This window comes from Columba livia, chromosome 9 (genome assembly GCF_036013475.1).
Source record: "Columba livia isolate bColLiv1 breed racing homer chromosome 9, bColLiv1.pat.W.v2, whole genome shotgun sequence".
Classification (NCBI taxonomy): domain Eukaryota; kingdom Metazoa; phylum Chordata; class Aves; order Columbiformes; family Columbidae; genus Columba; species Columba livia.
In genome coordinates, this window is record NC_088610.1 from 2,688,503 (window position 1) to 2,714,553 (window position 26,051).

Below are 26,051 nucleotides of genomic sequence, written 5' to 3' on the forward strand. Positions count from 1 at the left end.
TTGTTGTCAAATAAATTTACAGATACCAGTCACTGTGTATAAATAATCTATATTAGAGCCTTTCCCTGGATGCTACCAAATTAGCTTTTACTAACTTCACCTGCATTTATTAAGCTCCTGAGAAAACCTGGGGAAGCCGCAATACACTGTTTGCTGTTATCTAAGTTAGAGTCAAACCATTTAGTTTTAAATATCCCTTGCAGAGTGACAGGAGGGATGTGTGCTGGTGGTAGTTCTCTACATGCCTGGAAGTGCCTACAGCTGGAGGGCATCATCTATATTATCTCCCTCAGCTGTGACCATGCTCCAGACTAGACACAGCTGGTGCCAGCAGAGCACCTTAGGAAGGGAGGGTACTGGAAGGAGATTTGTTAGAAAAGAAGAGGAGGAAGTAGTAAAAGATAAAACACAGCTACTTATTGTTGGTGTGGAGTTGTTTTGCTGGAGGTTGCAGAAGGTTTGGGTGTTCCTGCTAGCCTCCTTCAGGGGACTGGGCAGTTGCTGCTTTCAAGGTAAGGAGTCTGAGTTGTAATAAAACCTCTTGCTGAACAGACTGGATTTGTTGTTTCTGGGGGGTTATTGTCTTTCAGCTGCTATGGGAGAGATGGTCTGCTCAGGGTTGCTAAGTTCAAGTTGGTTGCAATGGTTATATGTGTACGTGGGGGCCGTATCTGTGATGTGAAACCACCAGCCTCCTGGGTCTGTGAACATGAGCTGTGCTTTGTCCTGGTGTCAGTCTGAGTTGTAATAAAACCTCTTGCTGAGCAGGCTGGACTTCCTGTCTCTGGGGTGTTACTGTCTTTCAGCTGCTATAGGAGAGATGGTCTGCTTGGGGTTGCTAAGTTCAAGTTGTTTGTGATGGTTATATGTGTATGTGGGGGCTATATCTGTGATGTGAGACCACCAGCCTCCTGGGTCTGTGAACATGAGCTGTGCTTTGTCCTGGTGTCAGGGTGGGAGCTGGGTCTTTACTTTTTCCCATACTTTGGAAGTTCTGTTGAAAGGAGGTTTCCAAGTTGTGCCTTCAGCTTCAGGATAATTTCCTTCTGAGCTTTGCCTTTCCTTGGTTGAAGTGAGTTGTAGGAAGCAGCCTTGAGAAGGAGGACACAGCTGGCTGATGTGTCAGGGGCTCTAAGGTCTCTCTCAGACCTCTGTTTTCATGGTTTTAGCTACCTTTGTTCTGGATTTGAGCTTAGAATCCTGCTATGGTGAAGTCTCTGAAAATTTACTGTCTTGGTGACTGATACTGGCCATTAATCACCTGAAGAGGAGCGAGTCGCTTGCTAGGTAATAAATTGTGAGGGCCTGGGGCAGAGCAGTGCAGCATGCTGTCGTTATTCAGCACTGGGATGGGGCAATGAAGGATAAACTAGAAAAAACACAAGCAGAACATGTGATGTGGATACAGAAAGATGGACATCAGTCTCTTGTTGGATCCATTTTCATTAGAAACATCCTATAGTGGTAAGATCACTGAATTTGTTTTTCTTCTGCACTGACCCTTATACCTGTTCCCCAGCTGGGAGCTTTCAGGCACCTTCAGTCTAGGGTAAACTAGAGGAATCAACTCCCTCTCTGTACAGTTTCCTTTCTTTGGGTCCCAAAAGTGGCCAAATAAGACTACTTAATGCCAACTGTAAGCCCTGGTGGACTAGCATCATAGCTTTGTAGGCTTCAAGGCAGAAGTTCAGCTTGGTCCATAGCTGCTGAACCCAGAGGAGTTCTTTTGGCTGAACATCACAGTGTCAAACTTCTGCCCTCTGATGTTTAGAGAAATATTTTCCATTATTGACTTGGAAGGGACCATCTGGTGGTACTGGAAAAATTCTGTATGCCCTAGCAGCATTTCTAATAAATTGATCTTTTGAAGAGGGAGATATTGGACAGGAACACGGTATCGTTCATAAATAGAGTGACTTGTTCTCTCAGCTCTTTTCAGCCTGAAGGATCAGGCCCTTGTTGAGATGCATGAAAAATTTGCTGATCACAAAGAAAACAATGACAACAACAAAGAAACACCACAAAACAAACAAAAAAACCCCAACACATCAACATACCAGTTTGCATCGGAGTCAGGTTTGGTTGGTGAATCAGGAGCTCGTCCAGAATCAACCCTCTAGGACTGGGACTTGCATAAGTGCCTGTAGACAACTTCTTTCTTTCTTCCTCCCCTCCCATCCTTTGTTGTTCTCTGTACTTGACAGTCTGGAGGTTGTTCTTTGGAACAGCCCGTTAGATTTTTGCCCCTGGGTTGGTGAGATGAAGCTCACCAGTACACAGGAAAATCAAAACCAAAAATCAGCTCTGGGGGGTGGATGCCAAGAAACTCTGAAAATATGGGATTCTTGGATTAGTACTTCTTCTTGAACTTTCCGTTAACTCATCCAGGAAGGAAATAAAATTAGTCATAGACAATACTTTATATATCTCAGAAACTGAAAGATAGTCAAATGAAGGGGTTCAGCTGACTTTTCTACTAGTTATAAGGTTCTCAAAATTCTTGTTGATCTGAACAAAGTTGGGGGGAAAACAGGAGTTTGCTTGTTCATAGTGTGGTGAGTATTTTGAATGTTCTGCAGAATCCTTATGTTAAGAGGAAAAGTCTGAGATATAAAGAGCAGAATTGAGCAAGTGTGTATGTATATATTTATATATCTGTTGTATGAAGAGTTTTTTTCCTTATACTTATCAACTGATGATATGCACTGGTTCAGGCAACAGGTGTCCAAAAGATGCAACAACAAACACTGAACTTTGGCGACAGGGAAGATAATCGTAGCCATTCTCCTAGACGCTGTAATTTAACATGGCAAAACAATACTGTTCTCTCCATCTGACCAAGGATCTGGAGGAGAATGAGTGACACCACCATTGTTTGTGTTGTTGTCAAATTGTTCAGCTACTTCAGGAGCTCAGCTGCATAATCAATCACTTCCAACAATTAAAACAATGCAGTTGGTTGGCAGCTGACAACCCAAAGTGCCAGCTGCCAGTTTCTCTAGTTTGTGGGTTTTTTGGTTTGAAAATTGCACATGGATGGGAGTCACCCAAGATTTCTTTCTCTTCATAATAACTTTTCTCGCTGCGGCTCACAAGCATTTATCGCAGGGCATGACTGATGAGTCGGCACAATCGTGGGGATGAGACCTGTGTTAATGTGAACATCGTACCTTTTGTTAGTGGTGCAGCAGCTCTCCTCTCTGAGTTTCTAAATAAGATGGATAAAGATGTTACAGAGCTACAGTATTAACTGTTTTTATAACTTGCTTCTATTTCTATTGAAAGAACATTAATTGTATTCACTATTTTCAATTTCTAAGGAATATGTGAGTATTCATTTGAGGCTCTTTGTTTAATGTTTCAAAAATCACCAGCAATAAAGAGTTGATGCATTTTGCTGCCATTGATCTTTGGGAATCTATTTTCCTGGAGGAGATCTGCTGAAACGGCCTGCTCTATGAAATAGTTTCAGTAGAGTGGATATTTCTATACCATCGTTAATATACTTTCCAAGTAGTCCCATAACTACATGTATTAAAGTGTTTTCCTTGGGGAGTCATGATAGAGAAATATTATTTGACTGGAAATCTGTCTGCTTTGTCTTATTGTATATACTGATGTTTTACCTACATAATACAAATTAGTTAGATTAAGAGAAATAATCTGTTATAAATCCTTATAGTTTACTTCCTAGCTTTGTATTGCACTTTACAGATCTCCAAAGAGATCTATATTTCATGATTGTAGCACTTCAGCAAGTGTAAATTCAACATGAAATTAATTTAAGGAGGAGTTAGGCAGCTTATGTTAGACATAGCAGCTGTCTTTATGGAAAGCAGGCAGAAAAACTGAAAAATGTTGGATGAATGGTTAATATGCCTTTGCAATAATAGGGGCCTTTTTTTAGACGACCTTAATGTTTTGTAACATTGATGCTTGTTTTAACGTTTACTATCTCACTGCTTAAAGCACACTCAAAAACACTTTTGAGCACAGTGGGTTTTTTTGTCACAATGATAATGGACAGCAGAAATAATCCTGCGCCTGTTGAACTTGGTGATAGCTTTGGGACTGAGATTTGGCTTTGTATGTGCAGTTGTGCTGTGGCTCATGGGCATTGCTAGAATCTAAACCCAGCTCATTATGACCAATAAAAGCACTTCTAATTATGCAAGCTAGCATAAGAACATCTTCTAAAGTAATCAGAGGCCTGGGGATTTTTTTTTCCTTCCCTGCTAGGTCATATGCCAGGGTGCGCTCTGATTACAGAGAGCACAAGGTCCTTGGTTAGGAGAAGCCTAATCATGTCTGCTTCTCAAAGAGCAGGTATTTGGTGGGATGGGCTTACATTAAAATCCCGCTGTCTTGTGTCTACAGGGTTGTAAGGACCACTTCTGGCCAACATTTCTTTTGGCACTGGTGGGGGTGAATGCTGCTAGTGCAAAGATTGTGACCTTGCAGTTTTCTGAGCTGGGTAGTGCTTTTACCACATGCACTTATTTGATCCCTTGAGACTGTCCCACACACACCATCTTGACACAGATTGTTTTGTTCGGTGTGTACGAGTAGTGGAGTATTTATTCTGAAAAAGAAAACCCAAATGGAAGACTTTTTTTTTTCTTCTCCGTGACTTTTTGTGACATGAATCATTCATGTTTTGATTTCTATGATTGCAATGTTCTCAGATGTCATTTCTCTTTAGATTTAAAACAAATCTTCTCTATGTTGATAGCATCTGCTTCAAAACTCCATAGCCAGTCAGCTTTTGTGAAGCACTTGTAATCATTTGCTTACTGCAAATCTTCACAGAATGAAATCAATCTTACAGAAACGTTCAGTGACAGAAATCCATCTGCTTACATTACTGCCTGATTGCGTTTCAAGGTCTATTTTTCCTCAGCGTTTCCCTATGCTGATAGGTTTTTGCACAAATTAGTGTGCTGAACTACATCTAGCAAATCTGCAGTCAATACATAGGTATCTTTTCCCTTTTTCCCTTGCTCTAACTGCATTAAACTTTGCACATTTACCTTGGTGTATTTGAACCTCAGTGTCTACTTACCTTGCCAAATGGACTTTGTATTTGATGGCACGTCTCAAATATTTGTCCTTTAGAAACTAGATGGACTTCACTTTAACTTGCCATTTAGTTTGTAGTATAAGCCAATATATTCTTCCAGAAAGAGAACTGTATTTTATAGAATAATAAGGAAGTTGTGTATTTAGTTGTACCTTCTTGCTGCAGCCGTTTGACACTGATGGTGTCCACTGAGACATGGATGAGATCTTTTCTTCAAGAAAGCTGGAAACAAAGCCTTGATTCCTACTTAGAGGGCCTTGTGGACAGGTTCCTCAATCTGTGAAAAGCCTCATTGCTTTATTCTGTTCACATGGATTTTTTTCAGGAACTGGGAATGAGTAAAACCACCACAAAAAAAGACTGGAGGAATTGGAGAAGGTTGCTCAGAGGTTCATTTCTTGCTCCTGTTCTTTTTAGTGGGATCTGGAAAAGATCTGCTCCTTGAACGAGACGTGATCAAAAAGCAGTAGGCATCTGGAATTTAAAGAAACAAGAAAGGAGTTTCAGGTTAAAGATAACTGAGATAAGGAAGCAAGAAACCCAGGAAGAACAGCACAGTCAAGGCTGCCTTTGCACTAAATGAGTTGGCAGAACTTTGAACCAGAACAAAAATAAGTGTGAGACGTAACACGTTCCTACTGTGTCCTGCAGATCTCTGAGCTGTTAGAGACTTGTCTCACTGCTCTGGTAAAGAGGTGGCCAAATCATACACAATAAAGCTGATTATACACGAAACCATTAAATTTACGCAGAGAAAGGGTGATGAGAATCTTTAGCTTCCTTGTGATTTTAAACTGCGCACTGAAAGTTCTTTGTCATGAGTGAAGTGCTTCTGGGTGCCTCCTCAAGGCAAGAGGGTTGAAGTATTTTTATATTTTTAGCTATTTTCTACACTTGTGGTTTTTATATGCTAATATGTTTGTTTCTTTCCAGCTTTGAGAATATTCATTTCGCAAAGTCTAAAATTTGACACCTGCTGTAGCTTGTATTTTCACTTTCACCCTTAGAAACCCAGAAATTATTAAGGTGGAGTAATTGCTATCCGATTATATAATAACTACTTTAATCCAGCAATCATAATATGATTTAAAATGAACCCTTTTGTGCCATTGATTTCGGAATAATTACTGTTATATTGTACTTCTGCAAGAGTTATTCTCAGTTAACCACTTGAAAATAATACGCTCTACTTATTGAAAAAAATAAATCTGATTATCCCCCAAAGCTCAATATTCTTCCTACATCTGTGCCTCAATTGTATAGAGTGCATAATCGTAATGTTTGCTGGTGACCTGAGAGATGCTGAAATAAGCTCCTTTCTATATCCAGTCTAGGAAATATCAATAGGCCTAATACCTAATTCAAAGTAGTCTTTTGTTATGGTTGAGTTTTTTTCCTCCAAACCAGTGATGGGGTGACTATGCAGGTCTGCTGGGTTTGTCAAATATGTTTAATCATGAAAGAGAAATAAAGATACAAGGAAAATATCCCTCCCCTCCCCTTTTTTTCTTCCTTCTTTATTCCTTCTACCCCAACTTTCATTTGTCTCTATGTGAAGTTTCCTAAACAAGACCATTATGTTGGTCAAATTAAGACCTCTCAGTGTCTTTGAAATAAAAGTGAATAGAAGATGATGTTCATCTTTACAGGTATGAAGAAAGTGTCCTGTGGTTGTTCACAGGTTTATGGAAGCATTGCTGTTTTAAGTGCAGAGCACTTGTGTAAGTCTTTACAGAACTGGAAGAAGAAATTTTTACCTTATTTTAATCTGTAGAGCCCTCATAATCAGCAATAAAAGGAGATGGTGACATATTAAAAAGCATTTCAAGCTAGAAAGGAAATTTATCAAAATAGTGATGCAAATGAAAGGTCCTGGAAATATCTGTCATGCTTTGAGGGCCTTGAATTGCATTGTTGCATGACATGGTCTGAATGGTGGTAAGAGAAGCCAAAGGCTGTTGGTGCTGGTGAGTTCAAGGGAAAAGTCAGCCAGCTGTCTTTCTGCACTCTGAAATTAATCTTTTGGTGGGAAAGGGGATTTTTCCATAGGGAAATAAAGGAAAACTTGTGCATTCTCAGCTTTTCCTGATTTCACAGAAGGTCTCATGTGGCCTCTTCCTCTTGTGTCACAGTGATGGAGAGGAAGGAAAGACGTCTGACCATTTGTTCCCTTTACATCTTCCCCAACTGAGAGAGCAGGAAAGAGTTTTGCTGTTTTAGTTATAGACAAAGCCTTTCTTGAAGAGATGAGAGTTGCTGCACTCTTTGCCTGAAAATTATTTTGATGAAGCAGATTGATAAAGGGAAAAAATTATGGTGGAATGAATGAGAAGACACTAGTGTTTTTACTTAAACATGCATTTAGCTATGGCATTTATTTGTTGCTAATAATCATAATGAGTCAACAGCTCTTTGCTGTGGAAGATTGAAAATTAAATATTGGATCTTCTTCTTGGGTCACCTTTGGAGTAGATGCAAGAAAGGATATTGTTAAAAAGAGGTCCAAGTTTTCCAGCTTTGATTACATGTAGATGAGATTGTTACATCTTTTCAATGAGCTCGAGAATACGCATCAGCAAACTTGAGAGCATGTGAGCAGGCTGATAAAACAAAGTGAAAGACTCAATATGTCAAGTGCTAATGTTGTTGTGAACTTTCCCTTGTCCCCTGCAGTATGAGGACTGAGTAAATAATTTACAAAATTCACTTTAGTCCTTGTGGTGATGTTAAATGATTCTTTCATGAATTTATAAATTTCTTGTGGGAAGAGCTTTCAATGGCTTTGAAGCTGTAGTGTAGAGACCTCTGTTTCTGTGGTCTCTCTAGTTTTAAATAAGTGATTTTTCCCACTCCTTCAAGTTGTGTAGCTTTGCTGTTCGCTATTTCTGTAAGGTCATATAGAAAATTCCAGCTACTTGAGTAAAATGTACCATTTTAAAGTGCAGTTAAAATGGTTATTGAAATGTAAGGTGAAATATTATTGAGAGTGTAAAGCAATAATAGTGGAGTCAAAAGTTCTGTTGCCTGTACTTTTTCCTTCTGTGTGAGCAGAAGAGCAATACTCATCTCATCAAAACACATAATCCTCTTTGATAGACCTACAACCCTTCTGAACTTATTGCTGAAGAATGGAGGGGACATTTTTGGGTAGGTTCTCCCATTCTGTTACCCTATTAGTCTTGGACTCTGGTCATCCATGGAAATGTTGACATTGCCACTTGGTCCATCTGAGCTTGCTGGCCACGGAAAGTTTATGGTGGTTATTACTCCTCCGTATGTTGGTGGCTGCTGTCTGTCCGGAACATGGTCAGTGATTTGGGGAGTGTCAAAAAGCCTTTAGACACTTGTCCTGCTTATCTTAACTGTGGGGCTGGGGTCACTGTTGGAGAAAGGTATATTTATAGCTTGAGTATTTTATTTTAGCGTTGCCTTCCTAAAGGCATCTCTCCTTCAGGTTCATCGGGCTCCATGAGAATCCTTCTGGTTTCTCTGCTTCAGGCGAAGTTCCCTGATTCAATGCCACTCTTCCCTGACAGTGTTTATAAAGTGTTTTTCTGTCTTCTAAATATGCGTCACCCTATGGATTTTATGCACAAGCAGCCCCTTCTGCTTTTGGCACTTTCTTAAAACCCTGAGGAAGTCTGAGGAATGCCTTGTTTTGCATCATTTTTCCTTTGTTTCTTTCCTAAGCCCATCTATTAAATCAAACCAATTGGTTATTTATAGGAGACCTCTTGAGCCAGGTCAGCCTCCAAAAATGATTGCAAAGCTGCTGTGAGTCCATGTCATCGTGATTCTCTGATATGAAGTGAGGGAGGTGAGTGGCAGAGTGATATCTCTGTATCTGTGTGGATCCCACCACCATTTAGTGCTTTTCGGGAGTCAAACAATGAGATGTTCATATCTTTTTTTTAAAATTTATTCACTGACACCTCCCAGCTGGATTTGTTGCTTTTTGGAAGACAGAGCTGTGACTTACTTCTGAGGGAATTTCTTGGGTTTCAATTTTATTATTTGAAAAATTCAATTTTTACATGAAGGTAACAAATTCAAGGCTTTCGTATGCTCCCTGGAAAAAAAGCTTTATGTTCTGTTCTACTTTTTGTCCCCATCCTCTCTACCCTCTTATTTCCTAGACTTTTTATTTACCATTTCAATACTTCTCCCTCTCTCTTAAGCTTCCTTCTCCCCTGTGTTTTCTTTCACTAGTTAGAAAAAGGAGAAAACAAAGTTGCCTATTATTCTATTATTCCAGAAGGTGGCATAAAATAGGTAATAAATAGGTCTTGATAAGAAATATTTCCTTCCTTTTCTGTGGATAAGTAAGGAAGAGGTTGATGCGCTTGGTTTTCTTTCTTTAAATGACTTCTCTAAATGACTTCTTGTGCAAGGAAGGTTCTGCTTGGCCACCTCCATCACAGTCGTGGTTTGAGTTGCAAGCGGTTGCCCCATCCAAGGACCAAACCCCACACTCACCAGCCTCTTGTATTTGAACTGCTCAACAGTGTCACCCCATTGCTCGTCTCCAGCAGTGACCAGATGCACCTACTGAATAATCACATTTGGATTCTTTTTCCTTCATATATTTATCTTAAGCCCTAAAATGCTGAGACAACCAAATGTGTTCTGAGTCACTTCACAAATCCCCAATCATTCAAACGTATGACCTGAGTTAAGTTTGTTAGCATATGCACTCTTCAGTGTTTTTGCAAGGAAAGGACGACTTCAACACTATTCTAGGCTAGGATTTACAAGATTTTGTCATTAAATATGCATTTTTATGCTGCTTCCACTACATGACTTTCATTTTATTGCTAAAGTGGTATAAATTCCACTGTGAATGCTCCCAGTCTGCTATGAAATCCTATTTATAGAAGAAACAAATGTAGCTGCAATGCTATATTGATGCTTTACAGGCCCAACATGAGCTGTATTTCATACCTGACAATTATCAACAGAAAAGCAAGAGAAGGAAATGTTGTTTCAAGTGATTGTGTGTTTCATGTGTCACTGCAGGAGATAACATCAAATAATGCCTAATAAGCCTTCCTATCAGGGTTATTTGAAATAGCAAATCAGCGTGACAGTAACAAATTGTTCTTTGCTGACGTCTCTGTAGTCGAATGAACCGTTCCTGGTTATTATTCTGGAAATGGTATTTTCAGAGGACTGTGCAACTACAGCCTTAGCTGAGAACTTGGATTTGGAGACATTCCTTGGATGGTCTGGCTGGTTGGGCACTGCATGAGAAGCACAAAAAGCCAAAGTTTCCATGCTGAAAGGCTGTTGCACACCAGTAGCTGCCACTGCTACTGGTGTAACTGGATGGAAAGGACCCTATTTCCATCTGGGTTCATCTAATCAAATAGTGTCTTCTGAGCGTGCAGAAGCACCTGTTCTCATTATGGTGCTGGAAACCATGAAGAGTGTAGAGTAAAACAGAAGGTTCTTGCATTACATACAGACTGCATCTCTCATCTTTTATTCTATAGTGGGATGTAAATCAGTACATTTGACACTGTGTACAATACAAACTCTATAACCATTCAGTTTTTAAACTTTTTTTGTTCCCCGTTGAAGAAAAAGCTGGTGACACTAGTCCAAGTGGGCTAATGCTCCTTTATTTCTCTTCCTTGTGTCAAGGGTTGGGGACAGAAACAAGAACAGTGCCAGCAACGAGAACAACTAGCATTGCCTCAGGTTTTAGAGATCTCAGTGCTGCTGAGGATATCAATACCTGGTTGTGGTGGCTTTGAGTTTTGCAATCAATTTTTTGCTATTGATCTTTTAAAACAAAAACATGTCAAATATTCCCAAATGCCTCTTGGTTGTTTCTTTCTTTCCAATGTTGCATAATAGAAGTAGAAATCTGCTGGTGTTAGCTAATTCTCTGAAAACTGGGATACCTTGTAAGAACTGTTGGATTTCTTGAGCTGATTTCAGGGTAGCTAGTTTTGGGGGAATTAAATGTGACTTTAAGCTAATATTTTCTAGAGACAAAAATCTTAAAGCTGGGAGCTGCCTTCACTATATGGTCACCAACTGGTCCAGTTGGTACCTAAGCAGTTACTCCAGAAAACAAAGATTTTCCTGGAAGGGTCACTAAGTTCAGCTGGATTAGTCTCAGGTCTGGGCTGTATGGGAGGCTTAATCTCTCTATCAGAATTAAATGTTTTTCTTCCTTCCATCATAGGGCCGGAATTTGCAGATTTTTGTAACGATCTTTATGAATGTGGGTGCTAAAGCATTTGGCACCTAATGACAATTTTTTTATTTCTTTTCATTTCAAAGTGATTTCTTTATATATAAAAAAAAATCCATCTTTGTCATGTCTTAGAAGTGAAATAATACACAATAGAGAGTATTACGTAGCAATTTAACGTTAGCAGGTTTAAGAGTTCCTGTAGCAATCACTCATATGGTTTAATAAGGATTAGGGAAGAAGTAGCAGTTTAGACTGACTTCTTATAAATTTTGAAATGGTAATTGAAATAAATTCAGAAAAATTATGTGTGCATCTTCCTCATCCCAAGACAAATAAGTATAATAACCTAAGATTTAGAAATTAAATTGCTATAACAGATACTGATGCAAACCATTGCATCTATATGGTTAAATCCAAAATGCTAAAACGCATTTGTGCCGCTAAAGCTTTGTAAATTAGTTTGTGTCAGTGAAGCTGCTATGGGTGGATGGTAAATTGTGTTAGTTCTGATGTCATGGTAATTACCCAGTTCTTGACTGTGTGGCTGCAAGTAACAACTTTGCCTGTACTTTCTTGACATATTGAGTTTGAAGAGCTCCTGTCTCCGAGCAGTCCATTGCCATGCTGAGATCTATTTTGTCAATGACTGCAGGATGCTTCACTCAGTATGCAGATCTGTTGGGAAAGTGCTAATTTTCCTGGCAAGCAAAGGACCGAACATCTGCCACTCTCCACTTTCCAGGCAGCAAACAATGCGAGGAAACCGCTTTCCATGCTGTTGAGGTGTCAGTGCTGTCACCACGCGTATTAATGCTGAACAGGAGATAGATTCGTGCCTAAGCACTGAGTGGTCAGTTTGCTGAACTAGGTAGCCTGATTTTTCTCTATCAATTAAGGCTCAGTTTAATAGTATGATTTTTTTTTTTTTTAAAAAAAACTAAGCAGTTATGAGATGTGCAAATAAATTAAATGCAGCATTTTACACCCCATCCTCAATGCAAAATAATAAAAAATGAAATAATATTTTTAAAAACCCAATCAAAAACTAAACACAGACCACACAAAAAACCCAAACCCTAACAAGTCCACTCCAAATCCAAGGAACAAGATGCCAACCCCAAGAGTATTTTGTTTATTTAAAAATTCCTTTCGTACAGGTCTCACTGTGTTAGTGTGGTTTTGATAATGAGACTATTGAACATCTGCTGTATTTGGGCAATCAAGGAAGACAAGGCTGTTGGGAAAAGTGTGTGAGGGGAAGGAACCTTGTTCAGAGAACACCCCCAGCTGTCTTACAAGTTTGACTGTAATCAGGTTTCATTATAATGTGCATAATGTGATATTATGTGTGGAGGAAGGTTATAAAAGCAAATTAAATGATAGCGGGTTCTTTTATAGCTTGGTTAATGTACAATTTAACTATTTTTACACATCTTGTTGAAAGAATCTCTTAAAATAGAGACTTAAGAAAAATCTTTAACCTTTCACTTACATTCTTTGAATGTATGTTTAATGCAAAAATGAATATTTCTTCAGATGGTAATCAACCTGCCAAAATGAATAACATACATATAGCTGGTCTGGACTGCTTGAATACTTGTTACAGTGGTTTGTGTATATACTTTTTATACACTTGTTAACCTGGATTTTTGGTCTTGCTTTATTATTTTTTCATTTTAGTTTTTTCCTTCCTGCTAAAAAAACAAACCCATGTACCACTGTCCATGGAAAGAGGAGAACCATCTCAATACGGAGTACTTTGCAAATCCCTATCTTGACCTGAGTGACTTAAGAATGCTATTTGATTTCTGTATTTACAAAGAAGATCCTATGGTTAGGAGCATAATAATACATATCGGTGACTGCAGCTGGACAGAGGGAGCTCTCAGAGCATGAGTCAGTTTTCTGGCAACAGCTGCTTCGGCAACATCATTGCATGTTGGGAATATTAAGGACATATCTTATAATTATTAAGTAATTGTAGCTGCCTTTTATATTTATTTTTCCCTTTTGTGTTTGTCGGGAAGTGCAACCACATTGGCTGACAGCAGGGGATTTATGGAGCGTGTGTGTTTTGAAGTGAAGATTCTGCAAGGAAAATTATGGCTGAATCTATGAGGCTTAGCAAAGGGAATATATTCTTAATTTATTTAACAAGGTGGTTAGTACAAAGGCTTGCTTTCACCAAGTGCCAAGGTAAACTCCTCATATTGAAGAAATGTTACTAAATCCTATTTAAATACTGCAGGGGAACTTGCTTAGTGATTCTTCAGGCCGTGAGTGCACCAAGCAATAAATAATAAGAAAATTAAAAAGAAAAAAAGCAACCTGACTACCAGAAACATTTACAATAGACAATATATGCCAATTATACACCAAAGCCTTTCTAGAGGAACAATTCTTCTCCAAGTGTGGTGCAGAGCCCAGAGCAGATGCTTTTGCGTGTCCCTGCAACCAGTGTCAAGTGAAGGCTTCATGGTTTGAAATGCAGTAGGTGTAGGATGAACATCTCTGCCACTGATAAAAGAATGCCAAATCTGTCTGAAACTACCTATTCTCTACTAAGATTTCCTTTTTTTTTTTTTTCCTAGCTGAAAATAATAGCAAAGGATTGTCAGCGCAAATGACACCGCTGGATGTAAAAAGTGATAAAACAGCAAAATTGATTCAGTGCTTCTCCAGCATTTGCTTAAACAAAACCTACTTGTTAATTTTTTTCACCCATTGTTTTCCTTTCATGTACCTGGGATGCATTTCTTTTCATGTCAGATTTTGGCATGGATTTCACTGCTGGGCTTGTAGGTGTGAGTCTCCAAAAATATAAAACATATATGGATGAGATGCATGAAGCACAAGTAGCAACTAGTAGCTAAACAAAGCTAACTGGTACAGATCGCTCTTCTTTTAAATAGATTTAATCAGTTAAGGAATACTAATTCTTCCATACAAAACACTTGCTCTTTTAGTAAAAACATTGCTTTTATACCCAAAAATAAATTTGAGGGAGTAGCTGTTAGAACAGCAAAAGTTAGATAACTCATTTATAATGAATACTTAAATCTTCTTATATGGCTCATCATTATTTCATGGTATCCTTGTGTTAAAGAAATATATCTGACCTTGAGTTAAATCTGCTAATTCAGGACCTTTCTGTTGAGATGTTTCAGATACGCACACTGCAATTCAAGAGTCCTGGCAGGCCAGTTTACTTTCATAAAGTTTCACTTTGGCAAGTCAATGATATTGTCAGTATTTTTTTTCTTTTTTCTTTTTTTAAGTGTCATTTCTAAAAGTTACGCCCTGGGAAACTTAATTTTCATGAATGAGATACTGAATCCAGAATGCCAATATGTATCAGGAAAGTAACATATTTCTTTCCTCTCCTCCACTCTTCACCAGAGTTCTGATTTTAACTAACTAAATAAATTCAATAGTAAAGTCATAAGCTACCATAGAGTTGTTGTTTTGTTTTGGCTTATTTATGGAAGTTGGATAGGAATTCTGAACAGCATATTGTATCTGCTTGCGTGCTCAATTTTCCGTCATCTTTCTTAGGAAAACTGGTTCTCAAAATGGGGGTGAGAAATGGAATTGTGTGGAAGAAAGAGGAGGCCTCCCCCTAATCCCAGAGATTGCTGCTATTATGTTAAAATGACAGTAAAATAGAAAACCAGTTTCTTTTTCAGTGGTATCTCACATGCAGGAAAGCAGTTGCTCTGGATACTTATAAAACCTGCAGACAGATTTCTTTAGCTTTACATTAAAGAAATCAGATTGCCAAACCCCACCTCAACAGATCGTATTATTCTTAGAGTGTAAAACCCCAGGTTGTCTTTTGCATAGATATTTTTACTTGTTATCTGCTACTTTGAGTATAATATTTTACATTAATTGTCAAGTTGGTCTTTAAATGTGTTTATTTTATTATGATATTGCAGAATAATCGAGACTCAAAAAATCCAGGAGTATGAGAACCTGGCTGGGTGGTGTAATGGATTAGAATTGAAAGGTACTTGAAAAAAAATTGCGGAGACTTAACAAGCCTAAGAGTTTATGTGTAAGACATTGATATCTATTTGACAATTTCCACACACTTCACAAATGATAGGGAGCCAGGATCTAAATCTGATACCTTTTTCTTATATTTTGCATTTGAAACTGTTTTATTAGAAAAGAAAACCACAGCAATCAGAAATGATTGGTTTTGTCTCAAGGCAGGAAGAAAATCAGGAGTGAGGCGTGTTTTCTCTCCCCTACCCATATCTGAGATGTGTTTTCCCAGTCACAGTTGTCCCAGCCCCAGGCCAGGGTATCTACAGGAACTCTTTGCGCTAAAATGATAATTTCATTTGGTTCTGCTCTCTATTTCCTTACACAGAGTCTTGGTGATGTTCAAGTTTTAGACTGGGAGTTATTAAATTGTCAGACTTATCCACAAACAGTGACCTTCTTTCTGAGAACACTTAGCGTATCCTAAGGCTTTGAAGGAGTTATCTTATGCCATTATTTTCCCTCATCCTGGGCAAAATCCCACCTGCAGCAACACTGATACACCTGAGATGCCCTGTCCCAACCGTGGTGATATCTGAACCTTCACGAGGTACTTAGTTTGGGTACTAGTTAATGGGCAAATCATCTGAATTACCCAGGAGTGGTTTGAAACTGAGACAATCCATTGCCTCCGTATCTTTTTCATCTAACAAGGACAGTAATTGTTGCTGTTCAGCATCTGCTCCTCGCAGCAGGCAGCCAGGAGCGATGGAGCAGCATTAAACCCAGTGAAGTCTTGAATGTCAACACGGAGAAACTCCAGCATAAAACACGAGTAGTCTCTAGCTCTAGGCCAGGCTTACATTTTAAATTCTGAAGGGTTTAAAAGACCCAAGGTGATACTTTCCTGAAACTTGTTTAACGAATTTAAAATATTTATTATAAAGGCCCAGTGAGATGTTACAATTAAAAAAGAAAGTCTGATTTATAAGGATGATCTTTTGATTAGAACTATGTTGAATGTTCTGAAAATTGGCTGCTGAGCAGGGCATTGCTAACAAGCTTTTCATGTCTAAAGCTTTTGATCCATTAGGGTAAGAAATGAAGAGAAAGTTGAGTATGTGAAGCGCATGACTTGCAGTTACTGCTCTCCTTGGGCTTGCTGCTGGGAGAGAGATGGATACTGCTATCAGTTAAACTAAACTGTAATTTGGATAGGAATCCAGATATTTGAAAAAAAAAAAACAAAAGTAAAGCGATCTCACCCTTGAACAGTGTGGTTGTGGAGCAAGTGGGAGATCTGAGCAAACGAATGTTTGGTATAACTACTATGGGCTGGTGTGGGTGAGCAGGAGCGGATATAGCAAAGCCCAAGTGAGTTCACTGGAAATTTACTTGCTGGTCCTGATATGCTTGTGTGGCAGGGAAATAATCACAGATGAGACAGATGTGTATTTTGGGTGTTCCTGCCCTCCTCTGTATGAAGGAACTAAAGTTCAAAACAAAACCAGCCCTTGTTTGAGGTGGCACAGGATCAGGCCCACTAAGCCAGGCTTAGACCTTGCACCAGAGCTGATTGCTGTGTCCCGTTCTGCTGGAATAACAATGCTGCCTGTGCTGAAAATGAATTTGCTGTCATCCTCACATTTAGAAATTATTTGTTAAATCTTCTCTTATTCAATGCAGTGGTCATCTTTGATAAGTTGTCAAGAACATCTGTCCTGTCTTTTTTAACTTAACATGCAGTTCTTTAGGATCCTGATTAAGCACAAATTATCCTGCCATTTTAGTGCAAAACTAGTGCAAAAACAAAGCCCATTAGAAGAGAATACTGCCATGGGGACTGCTAAGTGGAAAATGTAGTTATTGGACAGACAGCCTGGGACTTTTTAAACTCTATAAATCCATATCTAGCATCTGAAGGGAGAAACCAGTCATTATTTACTGCTGGCCTGGGTTTGTCTGAGGTATTTTCAAGTGAATTGAGCTTGAATACATGTGTTATTTTTAAATAGTCCCAAGAGTGTTTTGGGTGTGGAGAAAATGAGGAGGATGATCAAATTAAAGCTGAAGCCATAACATAAAATAGATACATATTAGAATTAGGTCACATATGTATAAAAAGTGCCAGTAATTCATCATGACGTGTTACCCAGTGTTCCTGAGCAGCAGTTAGAAGTTCCCTGGAGTATGGTTCACTACAGATTGCATAGTTTTGCTTTTTCATTTGGTCATTTATATTTATTGATTTTTGTTTATGTATATATATATGGCAGAAGAAATTCCCTTGTAGCATATACAAAATACTTGGTTTGGAAGGATTGATGAGACGTGCAGCATACCCTCAAAACATGGTCACTAGATGCACCTTTAATCAAAGACGAATGCATATAAAATCCATGCCTGGAAGCTGTTTTCGTGTTGGTTAGAGTGGAGATGCTCTGGTAACATTGACCTGAAAGCGTTGGGTATCAAGCTAGAGGCCATTCAAATGAGTTTGTAATGGGTGTCTGGCTGAATAAACCTTAACTCCATTTCAGTTTTGGGAAACCAGGACATAAAAATGACAGAAGGAGAGTGAAAGATGGTTTTCTGGAAAAGTTGGAAGCAGAAACTTCTGAATGCCTAAACAGCTAAATTTTAAAAATGTGTTTTTAAAGTCTTGTTTGAGTGTTTCACATAAGTGATGGGTAACTTCATTTATCTTCTGCCTTTGGCTCCATCTCTCTGGTGGCTCAAAGGGAGACACTACCAGAAGTTTCTCCCTTCTGCAAATTATCCCATGTCTCTTGTAACCCCAGTCACTAGATGAAGAAAAGAACATGCAAAAGGGTGGTGAAAATGTGACCAGAGTCACTCCACAGTGACTGATGGATTCGTGCTCCTCCATTGCAGCCAAACCTGATGATTGGAGGATCTGTCATTTGTTTTGGTTTTCTGACCTATCTGTTAAGCATGAACATGCTATTACTTCTGTTTTCCGGCCATTGATCTAGATTTCTCAGGGGAGCTCACAGCACAGAAACTAGAGAACTTGCCAATATCTGCCAAATTTATTTCCTACGCTTCTGCCTTTGCTACTACACAAAAAAAACCTGTCATATATTCTGTGGTGTTGCTCTGAAGTCCCCATACTCCTCCTTGGAGGAAAAGAACATATTAATCAGTAGAGACCTATGGGTCACACAGGCTTTAGAAAACCAAGAAAACATCCTTATGTACAAGGGATCTGCAAGATGCACCAGGATTTAGTCTGCTCTAGGTTAATTTAGCCCATCATCCTTTCTCAGAGCAAGTCCCGTACTCTTTCAGAGTTTACCAGCCCATCTCTCAGGGGCCATATAAAAAGACCAAGTACAGGATGGACGCTGAAGCTTCCGAGGCACTGGGTCTTGCTGGTGTTTTGTCTTGCGAACGCTTTATTCGGCAACACGCTGTGCTCTGCCTGCCTTTCTCTGGGACAGCTGGCTGCACTTCAGGGACTGTTCAAGATGAAACATGCTGGAGAAATATAAACAATTATTATTATTGTGCAGCTATCACAGTTATGAATGTTTAATTTATAGAGTACAGGCTGTGGCCAGACTCTGTGCAAGGAATAAGGGGGGGAAAATAAGGAATAATTATGCACCGAAATGGTTGAAAACTTTCTCTCAAGCTGTCTGTAAAAAAACTTTTTGATTCCGTGTTTTTCTTAAGTTGTATTTGTTATCAGCTTACAAAGCAGCTGAGCTGCATGCTAAGTGGATCAACAACAATTATGAATGGACAGATGTAAAAATACATTTGTTTCAGGTTTCTCAACCTGTTCCCTACCATGATTTACATGTTGCATCTGGGTTCTTATCCAATGTTAAGGCACTGGATCAGTCCCCTGCACAGGCATGGCAGTTTCTTCTGAATAAATGTTTTAACAAGTGCTTTTGTCAAATTAAACATGCAATTATGTCCAGTATTTTAAAGTCGAGTCTCTTTGGGGATTTTTTGGTGGTTGTATGTTGGTTGGGGAGATATTGTGAAGGGATGTAATGTAGACACTACTGAATATTGGGCTGAATTCAATATTCAATGTGATGCCATTGAGGGATTTGTAGGTCCACGGGAGGAAATATAAGCTTTATTTTGGAAGGAGGTAAGGAGAGGGAAGGTGTTATAGTATCTCTCCCTTATTTTGATTTCCTTGCCTGTTCATCTTAAAACATCTGCTGCTGCTAGAGGTATCTTCACTTCATGGCAGAGCAGCCTTCAGCTGGTCCTGCCACCCTCATTTAATATTTTAAAGATAGCCCTGGAATACACCTAGGGAATGTAGCCACAGTTTTCAGTGGGAAGTGTCATATCCAGTGTCTATCCTGTATGATTCATTCCCACAATAAACTCTGATTAACTTAAAAAAAAAGATGACAGTTTGAATGGTACTTTTTTTTAATTATTAATTTTTTGGTGGGTAAAATGTTATCGTTTTCTCTAGATGCTTAAATAGACAAGAAGGTTTCAATGTTGTTTCTAGGGGAGAAGAAAAGTCTTTCAGACATTGTGTCTCGTCTTTTTGTTGCTTTCTGTGATTAAAAATTCCTGTAATAATAATAGGAGACCTGTCCCTACAGTGAGTTCTTTGAGGAGAAATCTGGATTGGTGAGAAGGCTCTGAACAGGAGCTTAATCTGTCCTTCAGAAATAATTTTGCTTTATTTTTTTGTGAAAACACTTCAAAACTCTGATCAGCTTTGTGGGAATCTTACCGCTTGAATTAAGTGCTGTGTGTAGTGCTTAATGGCAATTTTTGGACTACAGTGTGATAACATGGAGAGAAAGGAAGAATCTGTTGTGAAACTCAAGACATTGCAAATCTTAAGTGGAATAAAATTATCCAACTTGACACTGTCGAGAATGCAGGGACGTCAACTTCGGATGCACGATTAAACTGTTCTATTTCTTAACGTAGTATCTTATGTGTTGACAGAGTGTAAATTATAAGCCATTGCTATGTATTTCCTACTCCATACATTGCTCTGCAATATTTTTAAGATCAGACTCCTCACTATAAAGAAAACCAAGGATACGTGGGCTCTGGTCACAATTGTGCTGCCTCTCCATCCCCAAAGTTGCATAACTCAATTTTCTGTCAAGATTGTGTAAGTTGAAAATGAAGACTGATACCCTCTCTGAATCTCGATTCTGCTGAGCTGCGATGTGCAAGTGGCAGCAATCTGCTTCTCAAACATGGAAAATGCTGTAGGAAAAAGCTTCATATTATGCAAAATCCAGAAGGATAGTATTGCGGATGACTTTAATAATTTTAATTTTGTGATAATTTCAATTTTATAGTGTTAATCACCTTTTTATCTCGGCCTTGGTTTTATTTTGTGGGAGTGTTGTGGGTTAAAGAAAATGAGATGTTAATATTCCAAGGGGAATCATGCTTCATATTCACAATGCAGCAGAGGCTTTTATTGTCAGCAATGAGCAGGAGACATTCGGGGCAGTGACATTAATTGTATTGCTGTGGTAGGCAGGTCCAAATTAACCAATTACAGGCACATGATGAAGAGAAAATCACAGCTGGAGTAAATCAGCTGCACAGAGTTTTTGGTGCACCCCAGATGGTGATTTCTAAAGCTCAAGGTAAGATTCTGCAAGTTATTTAGGTTTCTTCCATCTGAAAACACCTGGAATTTGGGACCTATTATGGACTTTAAAAACGTATTTGCCTTGCACAAAATTTGTATATACCTTAGAAAAAGAAAACTTTATGCAAGTCTGCATACTCTTGGTACAACAAAGACTTCTAGGCAAAGAAATATGGCTGTTTAGACCAGAATACAAAGCAGTTACATCAACAGATGTGAAAGTAGTGTGGGGGTTTGTTGTTTTTGGTTTTATTTTATTTTATCTTTTTCTTTCCTGCTCAGCTCTAAGCAAGTACAGTTGGGGAGAAGTGTGGTTATTTCTGACAATAATTGTGTGAATCTTTTGATGTGACACAGCTGAATAGCAAGGAGAGGCTGAATGATGAGACATAAGGATCGAAGGGCAGCCTTATGGCAGATTTTGTTCTCCCTGACTTTAGGAGTCATTTGCAATATGTGATTATATTTTATCTCGTATTACTTTGAAAGCAGTCTGGGCAGTAACTATCTTTTTTTCTTCTACTCAAAATGTGTTCTTGGAGTGCTTGAATACTTTTTCTTTCTTCATTTATTTTTCTGGAAGTAGTTCAAAAGACATTTGGAGAAGTTAATGAGACAACGTGTAATTTTGTATTATTTTTTTTCCTCTTGGGTGTATTCCAAAGCCATTTGAAGAGAATAGAATGGCCTCATTGACTCTGAAGGGCTATGGGTTAGGCCCTTGATGAGAATTGTTGTTAGTCTATTGACAATTAGGTGATATCTCCATATGTGAGATTATAAAATACAAGTACAAACATTATAGCTCAAAATGTTTTAGTATTGCTTCACGGTTGTGCTTTCCAGCATGCTGCAGTTACACTGTCTTGTTGGTCCTAAATGTGGTGGGGCAGACAATTAATCTGCTACAGGAACTACTCTAAAATAACCAGGGACTATTAGACTGAGAATCAGTGATACCAAAAGGAAAAATTAGAATGGAAGTTTAAATCCAGATTTATTATTGCAATGGGGATTTTTGGCAATAGCGAGGACAAGGCTCCTTTTCAGTCATTATGAGTCATAAGGAAGCGATATTATTGGGTACAAATACTGTTAGTCCTGCCTTTGGACTGGAGTGGACTGACTGATGTCTTCCTAATCCTCTTACAGCTCTATTTTTTGTGTCGTGGTGGGGTTGTTTTGTGGCTTGTTTTTTTTTGGGGGGGTTGTTTGGTTTTGTTTGGATTCTTTTTGGACCCTACTGAGTGATGCTCATGAAAATTCTCAATGGTACGTTAATTACACGTTAGCATATTGTTGTGATAACAAAGTAGAGGGTAAATATAAATGTGAGGGAAAAAACCGAGATAAAAGAAGAATGAAGAGGAGAATTGAAATTGGTCTCACTGGTAAATAAGGCTCAATGTCACCCCTTTTATTTGCTACCTGCTGAAGCCGAGGAGGGAGATGTATATTTGCAGCTATGTTAATATTAGCACATTTAAAATTGAAGATAAAACAAAACTGACCTGTAGGTGTTTCCCTGTGGTTTGCTAGTTGTTCTGATAACTATTTTTGGGAAGGGTACACCTGCAGATGTTTCACCAGCAGACAGCAATGTGCCCACTGTGACTAGATGTGGTCATTCCCGATACCTCCCATGTCAGCCTCGTAGTACAAGACGTGAATTACGGGGCGGATGTAGAATCTGAACTGTTCTGGATGCAACCTGGAAACTTCCTCAGATGCGAATTTTACTAAAGCAGCCTTAACTCATTTTCTGGGGTAGCTTTGCTCAATTCTGAAGTGACCTCAGCTGCAATTTTTACACTTGTCCTGTTAATAACTTCCCATTATTTATTAACTGACAAAGGTAATTGATGTATAGGGATCCTATATCTATACTTGGGTGTCTTTAATATTGCTAGCTTTTTATTTTGGGGTGAATCCATAGCAGCTTGGTTACGTTTCACTTCATGAGGTTTCAGCATGAGATGGAGGCACATGTGGCCTGAGACTCCCATCCTTTTGTTAATATTAAGGACTCTCTCTGCTCTGCTAATGTGTTCTCAGCAGTGCTGTGCACAGCAAATAGAACCTCCCATGGTGAACCTTGAGTTTCTCAGAAATACAAGAAAATTATTCTCCTGATATATTCTTTTTTCCTCTCCCCCACGTAATGTACAGTTGCTGACTAATATCATCTGGCTACAGTGCAGATTGTTTTGGTGGGAAGCATTAATGCTTTATGCCACCTCAAGGGTACAGTTAATAGCTTTATCAGATAATTACAGTGCTGGAAACAATATGTGATGTGGTCTGTGGTGGGGATTTGAGATGCACCCTATCTCACAGGGCTCTTAGTATTAATATCTCTTCTTCTCTCATCCATTTCAAATAGCAAAGGATGTGTTGGAACAGGTGGTTGCATGTTGTCTCTGTTGTTCTAGCCCAAACCCCAGACCTGCTTGTTCTCCAACATAACCCTCAGGAAAGCTTTATGCTACAATCCCCAGTTGGCTCTTCTCCAACACTTACACATGGGAGAGGTGGCACTTGCCTCTTCTAAGGTCATTTTACAGAACAAGGGACTCTCTCCTCTGCTTCTCCAAGGAATTCAGAGAGGTGGATGTCATGTCTGTACACAGTGAGGACTTCAGTGTATCCTGCACACTTGGTGCTAGATCAAGGTGTTGGAATAGAACGTCAAGGTCCTTGATGTCCACCTATATGCATAACTGCTGTGAAGATTTTGCAACTTGGGCTTGAGCATATGAAACACAGGGCTTGTGAGCATCCTCAGGGACAGAACTTCATTCCTGGCTGGTAGAGGGAAGGCTGAGTCACAGTTTCTAAATACAATGGCAGTTAATATTAACAATAAATGGGGTCATAAAGAGTAGGGAAGAAAATGAGAGTCTGAGGAGGAGATGTGGTCTCTCAACCTTTTCAGGCTGGCAATGTAACTCATTGTGAGATTAACTGGTCTTTGATAGATTGCTCTGAGATCCAGCCTTAAATTCAATGCTCAGCTGAAGTGTAACCTTCTGTTGTAGAATCCCTGAGGGCTGGACAGTGGCCCTTACAGGAAGGACCGAGAAGTGGACAGGAGCCTTTGGCTATCCCCTATGGCTGCTACGTGCTCCTTGTCACCCTTCTGTGGGACTGAGCCTGTTTTGTGCCATAAACCCAAGCCTATAAGGCAAGTTCTTTTGTGTTGTGCTTCATGTCATCTTCCTTGTTTTGGCAAGATTAAATGTCTCCCAGAACAGAAAATGATACTAATAGTGTATCTATGTGCTTAGAAATACAAACTAATATACCTGCAGAGCCAGAAGATTGATTAAAACTTGGATGAGTGAGATATAAAATTCTCTTCTATCATCAAAAGAAGGAGCATCAAACCATGACCTCTCTCTGTCCAGACACACTGCAAACCTGAAGCAGAATTTTAATGTGTCTTGCCCCCTTGGCAGCTTTTTTTTAAAAAAAATTTACTAACTTTCCTAACTCATTGCACACAGCCCTGTGTGCTGCACCATTGAAACATGTAGGCAGGAATTGCCTTTTACTGCTTTTGCCTTTCATCTCCTGGGACAGGTCCCCAGTGCCCATGGGGCCAGCAGAGTAGACATACCCAAAGGGATGTCCTTCCTTGCTAACCCTCCATGGTCTCCTCAGTGCCACCTTCAGTCTCCTAAATATACATAAGTATACCTTCTCCAGAGATCATCAGAACTTCTGCAGGGATTTGGTGGGAGCTGTGGGGATGTCTGACTTTAAAACAAGGAACTCCTTTTAAGAACAGTCAGCTGGTGACAACTGATTTTGAACTTCTTGACAGACTCTTCAAGGACATTGTGTGGCCTCTCCACTGGGAGCTACAAGTGTTAAGTGCTTCTATACCTGCACTTGGACATGTCCCTTGACATAGAAATGATGATCCACACAGTGACCTATCAGTCTGGCTGAACATTTAACATCCCAGTCTAATTAGGCAGTGATCTTTTCTAGAGTACAAAAATATAAGGCCTTCATGATGTAGGCAATAATTTCTTACTAGATATATAATTCATTTAAGTCAGCCTATATTGCTTAAAAAACAACCAAATGTGAAAGAAAAAGTCTAATGTTTTTGCACCTTCCACGAGGTTACTTAGCTAATTCAAGTCAGGTGTCTTACTACAGCACAAAGATATTAGTCTGTGCTCAACTGCAGTGTTATAATTATAATGTGAAATATTCTTATGCCATTTGCACGAGAGGAAGTTTGGAAATCAAGGGTTATTAGCTGATATGATTTTCAGAGGCCTGGATCCTTCCTGTTGATTAACTACACGGTTTTCGAAGTCTTCCTGCTCTCCTATAAGCTCATCAGAAAAGAATATGTCGCACTTCATCCTTGTGTGAAGTGCCTGAAGGTGAGAGTATTTCTTTTTGAGGAACAACTCTGTTTAGATTTGTATTCTACCACAAAATATTTTGTGTAGTGTTTTTATATAAATCAAATTTAGAATGACAGTGACTAGGACGACTTTTCATTAAAAACTGTTGGAAAAAATGAAGGGGAAGGAAATTGTTGAGCTTTTAGCCTTCATTTTTAAAAGCCTTGAATTGGTTTCCTTGGTGAAGGACAAATTTTAAGTCACACATCATCAAATATTGAATATATTTGCTGCTTATGTAAAAGAGTAACTTTATCCTGGTGAGACAGAGGAGATTAAAACAAGCAAGCTGCATTCCTAAATTCAATTGTTTTCCTGGGATATGCCATGCAGCTTGGCAATAGATTGACACTGTGTCAAATCTATTTCTTTAAAATTGCACTCAAACGAGTTGCCCTCTTAATGTGTCCCCAAAAACTGCTCTGGCTGAGGCGGTACCTAATGAAATTAGCAAATTAAATTTCTGAGACAGTACTATCCGAATGTATGAAGCCCTTTCAGACTGTATCATGTGTATGAACATTAAATTAAGCAACCGCCTTTCCAAAGAGCTCGGAAGAGCGCTTGAAAGGGCCGGCAGTACGTCTTCTGCTCCCTCTGGAGGAAAACACAGTTATTTTGCTCGTTTGTTCTCCTCTCAATAACCTAACTCTTTGCAAAGGTTGTGTCAACAATAAATTGACAAATAGGAGAGGACACTGTATACTACGGTAAAATTGG

General features: G+C 39.0%; 1 long non-coding RNA gene across 1 annotated transcript in view; it reads left to right on the plus strand.

Annotated features, from left to right (window-relative positions):
- The first annotated feature begins 316 nt into the window (after positions 1-316).
- Positions 317-26,051, plus strand: part of LOC135580229 (uncharacterized) — a 112,098-nt gene continuing 86,363 nt past the window's right edge. The window contains exon 1 of the long non-coding RNA XR_010474579.1: positions 317-512. This is a non-coding gene — a long non-coding RNA (uncharacterized LOC135580229). The remainder of the gene's footprint in view (positions 513-26,051) is intronic.